This window comes from Nilaparvata lugens, chromosome 3, assembly GCF_014356525.2.
Source record: "Nilaparvata lugens isolate BPH chromosome 3, ASM1435652v1, whole genome shotgun sequence".
NCBI lineage: Eukaryota > Metazoa > Arthropoda > Insecta > Hemiptera > Delphacidae > Nilaparvata > Nilaparvata lugens.
The window spans coordinates 18376562-18393554 of NC_052506.1; the positions used below are offsets into that span (position 1 = coordinate 18376562).

General features: G+C 37.1%; 1 protein-coding gene across 1 annotated transcript in view; it reads right to left on the reverse strand.

Annotated features, from left to right (window-relative positions):
• The window catches only part of LOC111051999, a 21649-nt gene extending 7485 nt beyond the window's left edge, over positions 1 to 14164 (reverse strand). Inside the window, exons 1-2 of the mRNA XM_022338598.2 lie at positions 14060 to 14164; positions 9363 to 9459 (exon numbers count right to left, since the gene is read on the reverse strand). The gene's annotated coding sequence lies outside the window, so the exon portion shown is untranslated. The remainder of the gene's footprint in view (positions 1 to 9362; positions 9460 to 14059) is intronic.
• Between the last annotated feature and the right edge of the window lie 2829 nt (positions 14165 to 16993).

Below are 16993 nucleotides of genomic sequence, written 5' to 3' on the forward strand. Positions count from 1 at the left end.
TTTCATACATTTGTAGAATATTTCCTCTTTATATTCAACATTCCTATTATTCATTATTGCTTCTTTGTTTTTTTCTTGATCGTCTTTTATTTCTTGTATAGATATCAAATTCACAACTGTTAAAATGTCTTCATTTCCTTCAAATGGTCAAATTTCCTTCAATTTTCGATTATTAAATTAGAATTAATTGATTAATTAATAGTGATGAGAATAAGCCTTGGTAAAATTTCAAGTACATCAGTTCAGTAGTTCAGACGTGATGATGCATCATTTGTTTTTTTTCATCCCAAAATTGATAAGCCGGTTCTTCCCTTTTTATTATTGATTATCCTAATTCATCAGGCAGGAAATAAATGTAAGTTTGTAAATTTTCAAGTCTCAGGAATTTAGTGGATCTAAAATATATTATATATTCTGTTTCTCATTAGTGATATAAAAATTAGTGGACAAGATTAAACTAATCATTGAGACTCCAAATTTGGCAGTATCATATTTGAGAACATTGCATGATTCGAGGAACAACTGATTGACAAGAAATTGAAATACTCTAATATTTTTCATCGCAATGAGGTTTAACAGAGTTTCTATTAACAGCATTGAGAAAATAGTATATTTCGCACCTAGAGCAGAAAATGAGATTTTTCCAGCTCGAAATCGGTTTCTAGGACTAGAAAAGATTGAGAGCTGGAAAAACATTTTTGCCCGTGGTGCGAACGATATTTTTCACCACACTACAGGTATTGCTGACAAAATAAATAAAGAATACAAAATAAAGAATACTCGTTTAAGCTATCGTACCTATCTCTTGATTTTAGTGGTAGAAGATTTGCAGTCAGGATTTCAGATTCTTTTAAAATTTCACTTGGAATACCACAGTCATCTTCAAGCATTTTTGAAAATTCGGAATGCACTAATCAACAATAAATAATTGAATAAAACTGGTTGCGAAGCGAATTAGTTTGATTCGAAACTGGAACTGAAATCATGGCGACTTCAGTTGATGATGAAAGTGGACACTCGCCCGATCTAGCGGATGACTTATTAACTACTTCCATGAGCGGCTGGAAAGAGACAACTTTCTGGCCTAGATCGGAAAAGAAACCCTTTTCTGACGTCGTCTGCAAACAAGGTCTTTCAGATCTACGTAGGGACTGGAAAACAGCTGCTTTCTGTGCAGTGTGGCGAAAACTATTTTTTCGCCACACTGCACAGAAAGCAGCTGTTTTCCAGTCCCTACGTAGATCTGAAAGACCTTGTTTGCAGACGACGTCAGAAAGGGTTTCTTTTCCGGTCTAGGCCAGAAAGTTGTCTCTTTCCAGCCGCTTATGGCTTGAAACAACGCGCTAATTATTATTAATAAGTCATCCGCTAGATCGGGCGAGTGTCCACTTTCATAATAAGCTGAAGTCGCCATGATTTTAGTTCCAGTTTCGAATCAAACTAATTCGCTTCGCAACCATTTTATTCAATTATTTATTGTTGTTTAGTGCATTCCGAATTTTCAAAAATGCTTGAAGATGACTGTGGTATTCCAAGTGAAATTTTAAAAGAATCTGAAATCCTGACTGCAAATCTTCTACCACTAAAATCAAGAGATAGGTACGATAGCTTAACGAGTATTCTTTATTTTGTATTCTTTATTTATTTTGTCAGCAATACCTGTAGTGTGGCGAAAAATATCGTTCGCACCACGGGCAAAAATGTTTTTCCAGCTCTCAATCTTTTCTAGTCCTCGGCCTACGGCCTCGGACTTGAAACCCGATTTCGAGCTGGAAAAATCTCATTTTCTGCTCTAGGTGCGAAATATACTATTCCTACAGTTACGTTGAAAAGTGGCCATTGCTGCACTGATTACAGAACGCAAAGAATCACTTTTCCACTCTAGTACGGGAAAAATTTTTCTGCACTCCAGATTTGCAACATGGCAACGCAAAATACTTAGTAGGTTATATGGAGCAACAGTGCAGCAAAATCAAAATGAAGTTGGTAACAGTGACTGGGCTGCTATAGTGAGCAGAGGTGCAACGAAGCACAACGCGCTAATTATTACTATTATATATTATAACGAGGACAGCAACAGCACAGTGCCACCACAGCACACACCACACAGCCGCCTCGCCATTCAAACACTACTAAGTTATTTGATGGATTTCAGGCAATTTTACCCATAATTACCCACTTTTCATATTCAATGGTAACTGTAGGAAAAACTTAATGTGAAATACGTGCGCAAAGTTCCTCTGCTGCACTCAAGAAACCATTCCGCCCTCGCCTACGGCTCGGGCGTAAACGTTTCTTTCGGTGCAGCAAACTGTCACTTTGCGCACTAGTTGCACAAATAACTATTTCTAATTTTGTTTCAAACTCATACATTTCAATTGCACAATACATAGCCTACATAGTAATTCTCAAGTAGATAATAAAGTTAACGGTTTTGGGGGAATTTCATTTAATTATCCTTTTCTTTCGAATGACCATCACTACGCCTTTCAATGCAGAGCTCGGTCCCCCGATATTGATAAAATTAATGAAACTTCTGTTTTGGAGCAGCATAAGAAATTACACCTTCATCAGCTTCAGCGTCCAGTACACAAATTTAAATAATTATTTCAAAAAAGAAAAAACTTCTCAAGTATGTTTGGTTGAAAAGTGGTACTGTTATTTTGAGAAAAGATTCTACTACTTGACTTAGGTTTCTCTGAACCACGCAGCGTTATCCGTCATCAGTGATACGCGGAAACCACGCGTTCGTGTTGAAAAAAGCGGGTGTTTTCTCTGGCACCAACCCCGCAGCGCGCGATTATATTTTCAGTCATAGACAACATAGATGCCTGACACGTTGCTGTAGCTTTAATGTTGGGCGAAGAGGATAATGAAGAAAATCTACTAATAAATTTTGTGGATAAATCCCTGTTTTATTGACATAGAGGAAGAAGGGTTTCTTACAATTTTGATTTCCAGGTAGGCTATCCGTTGGATGATGAAACCAAGTTTAGGGATTATTTTATGCTTTCAACACATTTTGTTTTATGAGGAACTATTCTGTGAATAGTAAACCTCGAGCAGTTATGAGTTATGAATCAGTGTAAATTCTGTCCTGTCCTGTTGTGTCGGCAAGATATTGGTGTGAAAACGGCTAATGGTTGATTCGGCTGTTTGGGTTGGTGAATCAACAATGCTCTTGGATTTAATGCAACATTGGATTCCGTAGTTACTGTTGCATTTTATAATAACCAGTGTCGTATCCAGGGGGGATATGGGGATGTATTGTGAAATTTGAAAAATTGAAAACTTAGTTGAAACTAAGCCTAATACTATGGTGTTGAAGTTTGTATAAAAATTTGAGCCGAAATTATAGTTTGCTATCTAAAATGAGTAGGCCTATTCTGGGTACTAAAACATTATTATTTTTTTAAACAACTGAATTACTATTAAAATTCCATTCCATTCTATTTGTTATTCAATAAAAAAATCATAGGCCTATGACATTTTCAAAGGGGAATCGAAATAATAATTAGCCAACTTGAACAAAAAACCTTGGATGAAATGTTATTTTTCAGTGGAAATCGCGTAAAATCGCACTAATTTGAAGGTATATTATCAACATTTTCAATACCCCCACGCCCCTCGGTGACCCCCAAAAGTTGAGGTTCTTCGTACGTCAATGTTATGATCCCCCCATGATTTTTTTCTGGATGCGCCCCTGTCAACAACACGTCTTATCACTAAAAGATGGTGGAATGAAGGAGGTGGAATGGCTACTACTGGCAAATAACTGCTGCGTGCCACGCAAAAGTCTGGGATCCCAGACTTGAGTGCGCGACGCAGAGGGATCACGCATTGCTGAATTGGCGGGAATCACAGAGAATTGCGCGCGGGAAGTCAGAGAAATCACATCCGTAGCAATAGCTGCAGCAGTTTTGCGTGATTACGTCATCGCGCATCTCGCATCACGCAGTGACGCTGTGTGGTTCAGAGAAACCTAGGCTCTCTAGGGATGCGCGATGACGTAATCACAATCACGCAAAAGTCTGCTGCAGCTATTGCTAAGGATGTGTTTTCTCTGACTTCACGCGCGCAATTCTCTGTGATTCCCGCCAATTCAATGCGTGATCCCTCTGCGCCGCGCACTCGAGTCTGGGATCCCAGACTTTTGCGTGGCACGCAGTAATTGGGTTTGACTATAGAAAATCATGTCCTACAGCCAAAATTCAAATTTTCATTATGATACCTTTTCATGGCCTTCCTAACAAAAAAGAAACATATTTCGGCTGAAATCACCTTATGAGGGTTATGTTCTATGATAATTACTCGTTAGATTTCAGTATTTCCTAGTGGGGGGCACACATAAGGATACGTCCAGGATCAAAACTTTAAACACTTATAAGTTTTGACTGAATGATCACATCTCCTCGTACTACAGCTCGTTCATATCAGCTCGTCAAGGCGGTTGGAAATCATGTATCATCTCACTAAAATTTGTTTAGAAAATAGGAAATTCCTCCTTTAGTGTATTTTAGCCCATATTTCAATGCATGGAAAAATGACCGATTCAAAACTGTGTGTCTCGGTAACTCAAAATAATATCTCGATGTCTTAATTGTCAAAATGATAATTTTACATTATCTTGTCTTGATTTGAAGAAAAGAATCTCCTCTTTTATGTGAGGTGAATGATTTTTGTAAAAATATAATCGTGAAGTAAACGTTTGTTTCAAAAAATCAAGAAATTTGCGATATTTTTCTCATTTTCACAGTCTCGATAGTTTTTCGATATAAACAGTAATGCAAGATCAATTTAAGGCAACTCAGCTTTTAGAGCATGAAATTTTCTCTCATTTGAGACCAATCGCAAGTTTCTATCATGTATTGTACTCATTTTAGAGACTCTTTAATAACAGTAAAATCGCAAGAAAAATGAGAAAATAAAGATCATCATTCAATTGGCTGTAAATTTTGAACTGAAGTATAATTCATGGGAGTGAAAAGAGCAGAAAATTCATCACAACCTCGACTACTTTTTGGATTTTTTATCTGAAGTGTTCCACAAGATACGCAACGTTGCATATGCGAGAATGTGAAAATGGGGGAAATATCACAAGTTTCTCGCACATTTAAAGTTGTATATCTTGTGGAACACTTCAGATAAAAAATCCAAAAAGTAATCCTGCGCGACCACTCAATTAATTGGAAATTTTATTATCTTTAATATTTTATAGAGAATGCTCTTTCTCGAAAAATTCAAGGTTCTCGAGATAAAATGGAAAACTTGAAAAAAGTTCAACATTTTGGGGGTGAAGGCGCCCTCTGGCGTGTCAGCAAATTTCAGATTAGAATTCAGCGCCCCAAAATACATATAGAACCATCGAAAAAAAATTGGAAAACTTTCGAAAAAAAACTTTTTATAAGTAACCTTAACATTTAAAAAGCAAATCCTCCCTTACTTATCTTTTAATATCCTATTAAAATATTTGTCATGTAGTTTTTCCTGATGTCATGTAGTACTTTTTGTTTTTAGTCCTCCCGAACAAGAACGGGTGCACTTCTAGTCTCAAAAATAATATCAAAAAGATACTTTATTTCTATTTTAAAAGAGATAAGAAACGATGGTATATATTTTTACAATATTATGAAAACAGAAAGAATTTCTCACAAGACCAAAGGTAAATAATGTCCTTTGGATGATTAGAATGTAAGATGTGAATTTTATTGTCATACACTGACTAATGTTAAAAACTAAAGGGTTGGGAATTGGTGTACTTTGGGGGGGGGGCATTACACTTGGATTGGGGGGGGGGGCATGCGCCATTGCCCTTGGGGGGGCTGGGCACCCCTGCGTAAGGTCCTCCGAATTCCTAGATCATATTTAACACTATGTCTGACATTTCCTTAAGAATAAAGTTGTGCAAGTGCAAAAGGAAGTCACATAACTTCAAATTATTCAATTTCTAATTTATTATAAAAGCTAAAAAAAAGACTGAGATGCGTATAGAATCTTGAAAAATTGGAATGCACTGTGATGTGTGATATTAATGTCTAGAAGAAGTCTGTAATTTGGATTGTTCCTGGAAAGATTATCATACTATAATTATTATAAAACAAAGAGTTTGAATTGTATTAACATGTATGGGAAAAGAAATGTATGTTTGATGCATTATTAGCTCTTCAACTCCTTTTTTAAAGAATTCTCTAACGTGTTTGACAGAATCTTTCCTGCAAAAATGACAAGAATCAAAAAGAGCCATCTGGCCCAGAAAATAAATTCATGTAGGCAAAAAAGTAATGCCTGGTATACGCCTGGGTTACTTCAGCTACAGAGTTTTGTCTTGGCTCTGGATTGCAGAAGGAAATCTTGTCTCGATGAGGAAGAGAGGAAGAACATCCATAATCAATACATTAAGGCAAAGAGGATTTACAGGCAGGAGGTGGACCTTGCAAAACGGGAGGCTAACATTAGCTCAATCAATCAGGCCAATAACAAATGTAAGGCTGCTTGGGACCTAGTAAAAAGTATTTCAGGACCAAGCAAGCAAAGTTTGAAGCCCAGAGTCAGGGCAAGCCCTGATCAATTCAATAATTTCCTGATTCAGGAGGTGGAAAAAATTGTCAGTGCCCTACAAGAAACAGACAGATCACAGGTGGCTGCTGGCAGACTCTTTCAGCAACCCAGTGATGGGACTGTAGAAATACAGGACTGGGACCCAGTAACACCAGAAGACATTATTCAAATGGCGAGTCACTTCAGAAATAAAAAGACTCAAGATATCTACGGTATGTCAGTGGACCTGTTGAAATCTATTATTGATGTCATTGCCCATCCTCTTAGTGTAGTGTTGAATGCATGCCTTAGCAAAGGATATATCCCCACAGCCCTAAAACTGGCTAGAACAGTGCCTATCTTCAAGAAGGGTGACCCTACAGCCCTGAAAAGCTACAGGCCAATTTCTATTATTCCCGCACTGGCCAAGATCTTTGAAGCCTTTATGAACTAATGGACCACTTTGAGAGCAATAACCTATTTTCAAGTGTGCAGCACGGTTTCAGGCGCGCTAAATCAACAGTCACAGCTGTTTCCAAGCTGGTGTGTGACATCCTAGATTCTTTTGAAGAGGGGGACTCAGTGGCGTTGGCTCTGGCAGACCTGAGTAAGGCATTTGAGTGTGTCCCGCATGATATTCCGCTGGAGAAACTTGCAGCGTATGGAGTTGTAGGTCGGGTCCTTGTCTCCCTGGAATCCTACCTAACAGACAGAAGGCAGATCCTTTCACTAGAGGGAGTTAACTCAGGTCCTCTACAGGTTAATCATGGGGTGCCACAAGGATCAGTGATTAGACCCCTCCTTTTTCTGATTATGGTCAATGACCTTGGTTTGCTGGGAGGCATCCTAATGTTTGCTGATGACACCACAATCTTTGCCAGAGGGAGAACACCAGTGTTGGCGCAGAGGGCGGCTGCAGATACTTTTGGACTAGCAAAACAGTGATTCAACAATAATAAGCTGAGTCTAAATGAAGACAAGACACAAGAGACTACCTGCAGCCTCAGTACAAACCAGCTCATCAATCGCACTGAGGTCAAGCTACTAGGATTTACGCTGGATTCAAGACTCACCTGGGGTAGCCACACCAACAAGCTTTGTCTGAAGCTATCCAGGGTAATATTTCTACTCAGACGTCTAAAGCCTCTTATTTCAAGGAAGCATCTTGTTGAAGTCTACTTTGCCTTATTCCACAGCCATATTATTTATGGACTGCAGATGTGGGGACATGCACCCGGATGTAATGATGTGCTTCTTCAACAGAAAAAGGCATTAAGAATTTTGGACTCAGCCAGATACCTTGATCACTGTCGGCCAATCTTCATCAGACTGGGTATCTATACGGTGTTCAACCAGTATATTCTACTCTCCTTGCTACACATAAAAAGTCATTATCACTCAATGACAAGAAGAGCCCATAAGCATTCGTATAATACCAGAGGGAAAGCAAAAATTGATGTACCCTTCTGCAGATTGAACAAGAAAAGAGACTGTTTCCCTGTACTGGCACAGAAGATCTTCAACGCACTGCCAGACATGGTGAGGGATCTGAATGACAGAATTTTTGGTGGAAGGATTAGAGCCTGGCTGCGTGGGATGCCATTCTACTCTGTGGCTGAATACTTGAGGCCGACAAGTCTTTAATTTGATTCAAGTGATTTAGAATCCGACCGACCATCTCAATCTATTTTTAAGTTCTTCAATGTTGTTTTCCATCACGAACTGCTTATTATTGAATCACTTTTTGCTTTTAGAAAAAAATGACTAGCAGTCAGATATTTTACAATAAATGAATTAATCACTCACTTTGACAACGAGATCTTTTGGCAGTTCCGCCATCTTCTTGGTTATCTAAGCTTCAAAAACATCAATGTTTGACAAGTTTTGTAGAAATTTTTACAATAAACGATGACCAAATTAGGTCTGAATATAAAATGACGCCGTCCATCCAGGAAGCTGGTCAATGACAAAGGACAGAAGTATGAAGATAATTATAAACTATTGAATTGATTATATTGAAATTTCACATAAATATTATGAATTTACCAAAGATGGTTATAGGTCTATTTTCATTTATCAATTAATTTCAATTGTAAAATAAAAACAAATATATTCAATTTGTGATTCAAAGTTAACTTAAACATAGCCTACCTATGAACATTTACATTCCTGGAGCAAGTAAGTATAAAATATTCCGCCCAATGTATTGATATTGCTATCAAACCAATATCTACAGTGTCAATAGTATGTAATCCTCAGATCATCAGGATGTCATCACATTGAATGTGTATATGATATGATATCATATCAAAGCAAGTGCACGTCAGTAACATGAGCCGAAGAAACGTGCCATTGAAACACTTTGTGACTTGCATATAGCTGTTTGCACTGAACTCAACCAGCAAGTGCAAGCATTCATTGTGAGTGTTCCTATTGCTCTTTCCAGATTTTGTTTCTCATCTGCATGCTAGATCATGCATAACCAAGCTTGCACATGCATGCATTCAGCAATGTGATCACACCCTTAGGCTACTGTATATAAAATTCGTTGAATATGAGGGGCTGAGCTTAGCACCATGTACCATTGTTTGGTAAATATTTCTACCACTTTGAGTGATATGATTTATTTCAACTGTCACTTATTTTCTCTGGTTTTATTTATAAATTCATCGCAAAATGAATAATATCTTGACAATTGAAGGATATTAATCTTTAAACTTTAAAAATCGTTCATTGTAAATCGTATAGTCTGGCTATTTCATTAAAGCTGAATATATCTGAAGGTGGGACAATAGTTTTATTTTGATTCTAGTAGTTGAACTCACGGTACAGTATGTAACTGAAGACAATAGTTTGTAGATGTAGAAGTAGGCACAGTAACTGCTAAATAACAACTTCTCCACCAACCGAGATTTTAAACTCCTACAACAAATAAATTGACATTAAAGGTCTACTAAGTTAATTTGCAAGAGATTGAATGGGAAATGATGTCAAACACACACATAAATTCAATCCAAACATGCGCATGATGTGTGACCTATACAGTCTTCTTCCGAGTATTCTTCTACAAGTAGTACAAAATACGATGACCATGTCCAAATAATCTGGTTTAAAAGGGAAAATAGCAATAACGTTATTTATGTTGATTTGAAATAATAATATTAGGTCTAATTTACCTAGAGTGGACGTCGGCCGTGGCCTGACAAAAGTCCGCACCACATCCCTGCCACTGCCCGACTTCTGTTCTGTGTGATTTAGTCCTAAATTATATGAAAGTTCCAAAAGAGCCAAACCAAATCTAACCTAACCATAACTTACACAACCCAATCAAACTCAATAATATTAAACATTACCTAACCTAGCCCTGCACAAGATAGGACTAATTTAATACCCACTGAAGGTAGCAAGTGAGCCACAAATGGCAACCACGTGCTCTCCTAAAATTGAAGAATTGTAGATATATGTTATTTGTTGTAACACGTGCTCTGAACATATTGCATTTAAGAATATGAATGCTTGAAGGCTAGAATAATAAAAAGAACTGTTTCTCGAAGCTATTGAGAATACATGCAGTTGAATAGCCTACCTAGCCAGACGACAGTGGTATTCTTTTCAAAATAGTTTGAAACAAAATCAATTCTTTCATAAAAACTTGCTAACAGTATTCTAAACGTTAGCACAGACACATAGAAACGTTATTCACAGACACATTTACAATAGAAACAACATGGCCCACTGTGTTTTGTGTTAACCCTTGTATATAGCTCTAGCATAAGTTGATGGCAGGTAAATGTAGATTGCATATAGCAACATAGATATATAGTTAGGAGAGAAGTGAAATATAGATATGATGTAGTTTACAATGTAACCACGTGGTTAGCATATGCTACAATTTTACCACGTTGTTAGCATATTAAGTAATTATATTACTATTGAAGCAATTATTTGAATAAACATGATATGAGTAGATGTCTTTATAAATTAGGTCATGAAGTAGGTTAGGCTATGTATAAATTATTCAAAAAAATATATGTTGTACAATGAATTATAAGGTAATAATTATTATGAGCTAAGTGAGTTAGTTGAATCTGAATTCTTATGCTAAAGTTAAATTTGTAAATAGAATTAGGTATGTTTGATTGAAACATGTTGACAATTAGTATAGTTATACAATGAGTATGAGAAACCTAATTAGTATCTTATTAATTTGATTTATTCAAGTCAATTGTAATTATGTGCTGTATGAAATTGTATTTTGTTCTTCATTTCATGTATTTATTAGTGAATTATAAGGTAATAATTATTATAAGCTAAGTGAGTTAGTTGAATCCGAATTCTTATGCTAAAGTTAAATTTGTAAATAGAATTAGGTATGTTTGATTGAAACATGTTGACAATTAGTATAGTTATACAATGAGTATGAGAAACCTAATTAATTAGTATCTTATTAATTTGATTTATTCAAGTCAATTGTAATTATGTTATTATAAGATATTACATATAACATATGTAATTATGTTAGATTTATAAGATTGATCACTGTATTAATCAAATTCGATGAGTATGTATCCAATTGTCAGTATCCAAACTTCAGAGTTTAAATATTGGTAAAATATATGATATCATTTGTTTTAATAATGAAGGGGAGCCATAGTTTGAAATGATATATCATAATAAACATTATAGTAAATTTAAATTGATATTTAAATTCAGTTTGTAAGCAGAATATTAGGCTGAAGAGTTTGAGTGTAGGCGGAGCTAGAGGGCGAAGGGTGAATGGCAAAGGGCGAAGGGTATGAATGATATATTGTTCTCTCTATCTGATGTCAGTGAGTATTTGCAGCCGGTCCGACTATTGGGGTTCACTTTTGATGCCAAGTTACTCTGGGAACCTCATATAGACATGGTGTGCTCCAGTCTCAGCAGCATTGTCTATCTACTGAGAAGGCTGATGTCTAAACTGCCAATTTCGGTGGCCAGACAGGCCTATTTTGCTTTTTTCATTCGAGGATGAGTAACGGTTTGAAATTGTGGGCTCATGCATCTAGCACTTCTAAAGTTCTGTTAATTCAGAAGAGAGCGGTCCGGGTGATTTCTGGGGCGGGCTATCTAGATCACTGTAAGCCCCTTCTATCTAAGAATGGCATTCTATCCGTCATTAATGAGTTCATCTATCAATGTTTGAAGGATATACATCAGATGCAGGATAGGCTACCAAAGAGCAATGACATTCACAGTCACTTCACAAGAAACCGTGAGAGTATATATACCAAGATGCAGACTTGAAAAGTCCAAGTCGAGCTACCCTGTGATAGGCTACAAATTCTATAACTTGCTGCCAACTCAAGTTAGATCCTTGCCGAATAAACGTTTTCTCCAAGTACTTAGATCCTGGTTGATTGTGAATCAATTTTACTCAGTAGAGGAATTCATTACTGCTGATCACAACACCCTAGTCAATTTAATATAATGCTTTTTTTTGTCTATTGATACCCAAGTACAGGAGACTAAATTATCTGATCTAATTGTAAATTTGCTTTTACTGATCTATTTTATTTATTATTGTCTATTGTTTGTATTGTATCTGTGCAATTTATTGTATGTTTCTCTAATGTGAATTGTGACTTGGCTATATGTAACTTCTATGTTCAACTGGCCCAATAAAAACTTGAAACTTGAGGGGTGGAAAATCGTGGTGCTAGTATATATGCAGGCAGACCATGTCTTGCAAGTTTAGTCTCTCTTAGTCTCTTGGATTTTGGACAGTGTTCAGTGTAGGAGTGAGTTTTTGGTTTCAGACTTCAATTATCCTATAGGGAATTGACTGAGCCAGGTAAAGTTTGTATTTAGAATTTTCAATTTTCCTTATTTCAAATCCACGCCACCCCACCCTAAAAAGCCCAAATAAGTATATCAAATAATTACATAGCATCAAAGTAAACAGAAAATTTAATTATTAAGCTTTTCTAAATGCAAATCTGTAGATACAGTTTTAATTAACTTCTTGAACCTTACAGTTGAAATTATTTTCTTCTAAGCACAAATAATAGTTTATTAGAGCAAGGCTCCCCTAATCATATTTATTCTTTAAAATTGATCAATTATTTTATTTTTGAATGTAATCTTATTTTAACTAGAGGTTCAATATTTTGATTTTATATCTTACTCTTCAAGTAACCTAGTAAAATAGGAATGATTTGTTAAATTTTACTGTATAAAATTAAACTTGAACTGTGGTATTTTCAAAAACTCAATCATCTTGTATATTTTAAATCATTACTATATTTTGATCAATTTTCATAAATTCATTTCAATTTAAATTTTATCAATAAATTCATAATTAACCTTTGTTTTGCCTTTCACTTCATACATTCCCTTACACACGACCCTGATCTATCTCTTTTTAACTTTCTCTTCTTTACTATTATTAGTTCAGTGAGTGAAATAAAAGTAACCACACAGTGAGTGAAATTATAGTACAGTGTATTTTATCAATTCATAGTAATTGATTGGCGCCGGGCAAAATTCCGTAAAGAGTGAGGGAGTTCGAAACCCACTCTAAACAAAAAACGGACAGTGGGAAAGAGTTCACAAAAATGATTGAAAATAGAAATTGAAATGTATGGAGTATGCAGTTTTTCTATTTTTTCCAACTGCCTATCTAGATACATTTGGAGTTAAGGCTATCAAGTGACAAAAAACATTTTTTTCTTTAGAATTCATTATTCTACAAAGTCCAATTTTGGACTTGTTTAAATAACTATTAAGTTAGTCACCATGTAATTAAGTTAACCTCTTTTGAAACAAAAATTAGCATTTTTTGCAATACCACAATTACTACTAAAGTTAGGAACTTGAAACCGGTTTCATTGTATTTCTCGTCAAATTTTACATAAGATTGCATCATTCTAATACCTGTTTTAGCCGTTTAAACATTATAAAGAATAAACATTTTTCATTTTTCCGCCATGTTTGTTCAGCTAATTCTTCGAAATCGACAACAATTTGATACATGTTTATACTCGTCCTGACCTCCTCTATCGATCTATGAAGGTCTCAATGCTATATTCCGCTGCCCATACACTAAAGTGCCCCCCAAAGATTCAACAAATTGTAGGCTCAATTAACATTTCTTTGTCTTACACTACAAACTTTCTTTCCATATCAAAACTTTTTCCCAACCAACAGGGGGCCCCACTAGCAGTAATTATTGTTCAATGGTTATACAAAACATGGAATCTTTTTCATACGTCCTAATATAGAGCCAACAATACACTTAAATTAATTCATAGTCATCTCCACTGGATGATGATAATTTAATTTAATTATTATTTACAAAGATGTTTGGTTGTAATATCTGATAAATTTACAACAAACTTCCAAATGACGATGTAACTACTAATTAATCTAACCCAAGCTGCATTCCGCATTTTGCGGCAAGACAGACTAAACTTATTCAATGTAAGAGAGATTATTGTTGTAAATAAGAGTCATTCGAATGTACATTTATGTCAAGCCTTACCTACAAATAAAAGGATGTAAATTTGTTACATTGATGACAAAAGATCTTCCAAATAAATTCAAACACTCAATCAAAATGGTAGATGCGTAGCTGTAAATATTTTGTTTTTAGGTTAGAATTATCAGTTGTTGACCACAGAGTGTAAGAGTCTCTTGTGGTGAAATTTAGGGCGCCAACAATTGACTGTCAGCCATAGAAGGGAAACTATTCTTGTCATTTTATTGAAGAGGAGTCCTTATGTATAAATTTAATAATTATGATGTACTGTAACCATAATAGTCCATACCCTGCAGTATTTCAATTATTTAGAGACAGATTTCTGTCAGATTATTGTTTTGCAGTTATTGTCATCAGTTTGAAAGAACACAGAACGGCTTGGAAGTAGTCGGCCACTAAAGGTATTTAGTATTTCAAGTGCATAATGTGATCAAAAGGACACATAAAAAACTGAAAAAAGCAAGAAAGCTAATATCTATAGTCCGTGAAAATTTACTCCTGACTTGGGATGGACATGCGCAGCAGAGAAAGCACACAGCGGGAGGGATACAGAGGCACGATGTTGCCGTTTTGAAGCGGCCAGCGTTTTCCAACTTCTAGTGACTGTTCATGTGTGGATGCTACTCATGCAAAGTTTCCTGTCTGAAACCGGTCAGACGATTGACAAATTGCAACTGCGCGCTTCCACCTATTACTCTATTAATCACTGTAATTGGCTGATCTCCATCAATTTCTCTGCACTGCATATTGTGCTATGCACAATAGCTAGTCAAAACAACAGAAAGTCAAAAATTAAAACTCACTAGTGTGTTGTCCAACATAATGAAGAACTCACTGATGGAATACAATGGGTTCTTCATCAGCAATCCCCTCAGCGCGCCCTGAAATCTGTCTGGTCAACAGGTCTCTTGCCGCTATTGGTAGGTAGCTTGAAAAGTCTCACAGACAGTTGGGCAAGGCCAGTTCGCATCCTGCTCAACCTCTGGTACGGTAAGTTCAATATATGACTACCCCTTTTATTGTAACTCTTCCTCGTGGCAAGATCATACACTGCTGTATGCATGTGTCCTGCAAAGCATATGAGAAATATATATTTCAAATACCATAAGTATCTCTCTCTAACAAAGAGAGGACGACAATGAGCCAGTCTGTTAGCCCCACAGATGACACGCAAGGCTCTCTTCTGCATGCACAGTACACGTCCAACATCAGCAGCAGCTCCACCCCAGAGAACCAGGCCATATAATATGATGCTCTGAAAGAAAGTGAAGTAGCACACTCCAAGGTAGTGCATGGGAACACTACCTCTCAGCCCTCTCAACAAGAAAACCACCCTGCTCAGTCGACCACAAACAGACTCTTTATGGCAACTCCACAAAAGCTTCCTGTCCAGGATCAAGCCAATCAGCTTCACCAGAGCAGGTTCATATTCCTCTCTGTTCCTGAGGCTGAATGCAATAGTTTGCATTTCCTGCTCATTGAGGAGGAACAGGTTTGAAGAGAACCAGCTTGTTGCAAACACCCTGGTCTCCAGCATAGCCATCCTCAGCTCCTCAGCACTGCAGCCCATGTCATAGAATGTCCTGTCATCAGCATAGCAACAGTCGTTCTGTTATCCACACATGCAATGTCATTCACTGCAATTACAAAAAACAAGACAGAGCCCTGGGGCACTCCACAGTCATGACGCAGTCTCTAATATTTGTGAAAGAATACCATTGTCTGTGACCCCCAGATAGGCCTATGGATTAGCTTGAGAGGAAATCCAACCACACCATAGTGCTTGAGTTTCTTGAGTAGAATCTGGTGATCAAGCATATCAAATGCTTTGCTAAGATCACACAGGGTGTGACCAGCAAGTCTACGCATCTCAAAGCAATTGTAAACTCTATGGAGCAAAACATCAATCACATCAATGGTTGATCTGTAATAGATAACAAGATGTCTTGAATAAGACCACAGGTCATTTCATAAAAATGTCCTTACTACTAGAAATGTTCAAGCTAGACACAACTTTTACAATGTTGTCACAGGTGATGAAGTGCCAGGTCGCTGCAGGTGAAGATCAGGAGGCTGAACAGAGGCCGCAGCAGCTCCATGGGCACAGGAGGGGAAGCTAGGATCCCGTCACGCATCCTCTGGATGGAGTCCTAACAGGCCTCATGGAGAACATCGGCTGATACAGGAACTGTAGCGGGCATTGAGGACCCCACACTTGCTCTGATGATACCCCAAGCTGTCTTACACTTGTTGGGGGCGCTGTTGATCTGCTCACAGTTGAAACGCAATTTGGCAGTGCTTACCACACGTTGATATGCTTTCTTCAGACCATTGTATATCTGTCTCGAAGGCTGAAGACCATCCTCACGAAATTTCTCATAGGCTATGAGCACCAGGTCATGCAGATTATGCAGCTCATCTGTAATCCATGATGAACTAAGCTTACTTGACCTTCCAGGCACAATCTTGTTTAAAGGGAAACAGATTGAAAAATCAGTCAGGGGACTCTCAAAGAATGTAGAAAAATTTGATTTAGTGTCATGGTGAGCCAGAATCTGGTCCCAGTCAACAAGGTTGAGGTAGTCACAGAAACGCTCACGCCCATGCTGAGTGATAGGCCTCACTTAAATGCACTGACAACGCACCACAGGACCCAAAAATAGGCCAGCAACATCTGTTAATTAAACCTCACAGCAAAGAGTCAAGTGATCACTGATAAGGGGATTCATGGTAGAGTACCTCACATGAAACGTTCAGATTGGTAATAACGTTATCAAGTCGCAAGCTTCATATCTGGTAGTGGAATGGTAGTTAGTATAAAGATCTAAAGATCTAAGGTGGTTGATAGACTCCCTTGACCAAATATCATTCCTCAGTATGTCAATATTAAGGTGCGTACAGACTGTTGCTCTGCTCCGCAACTGAACGTCACTCCAG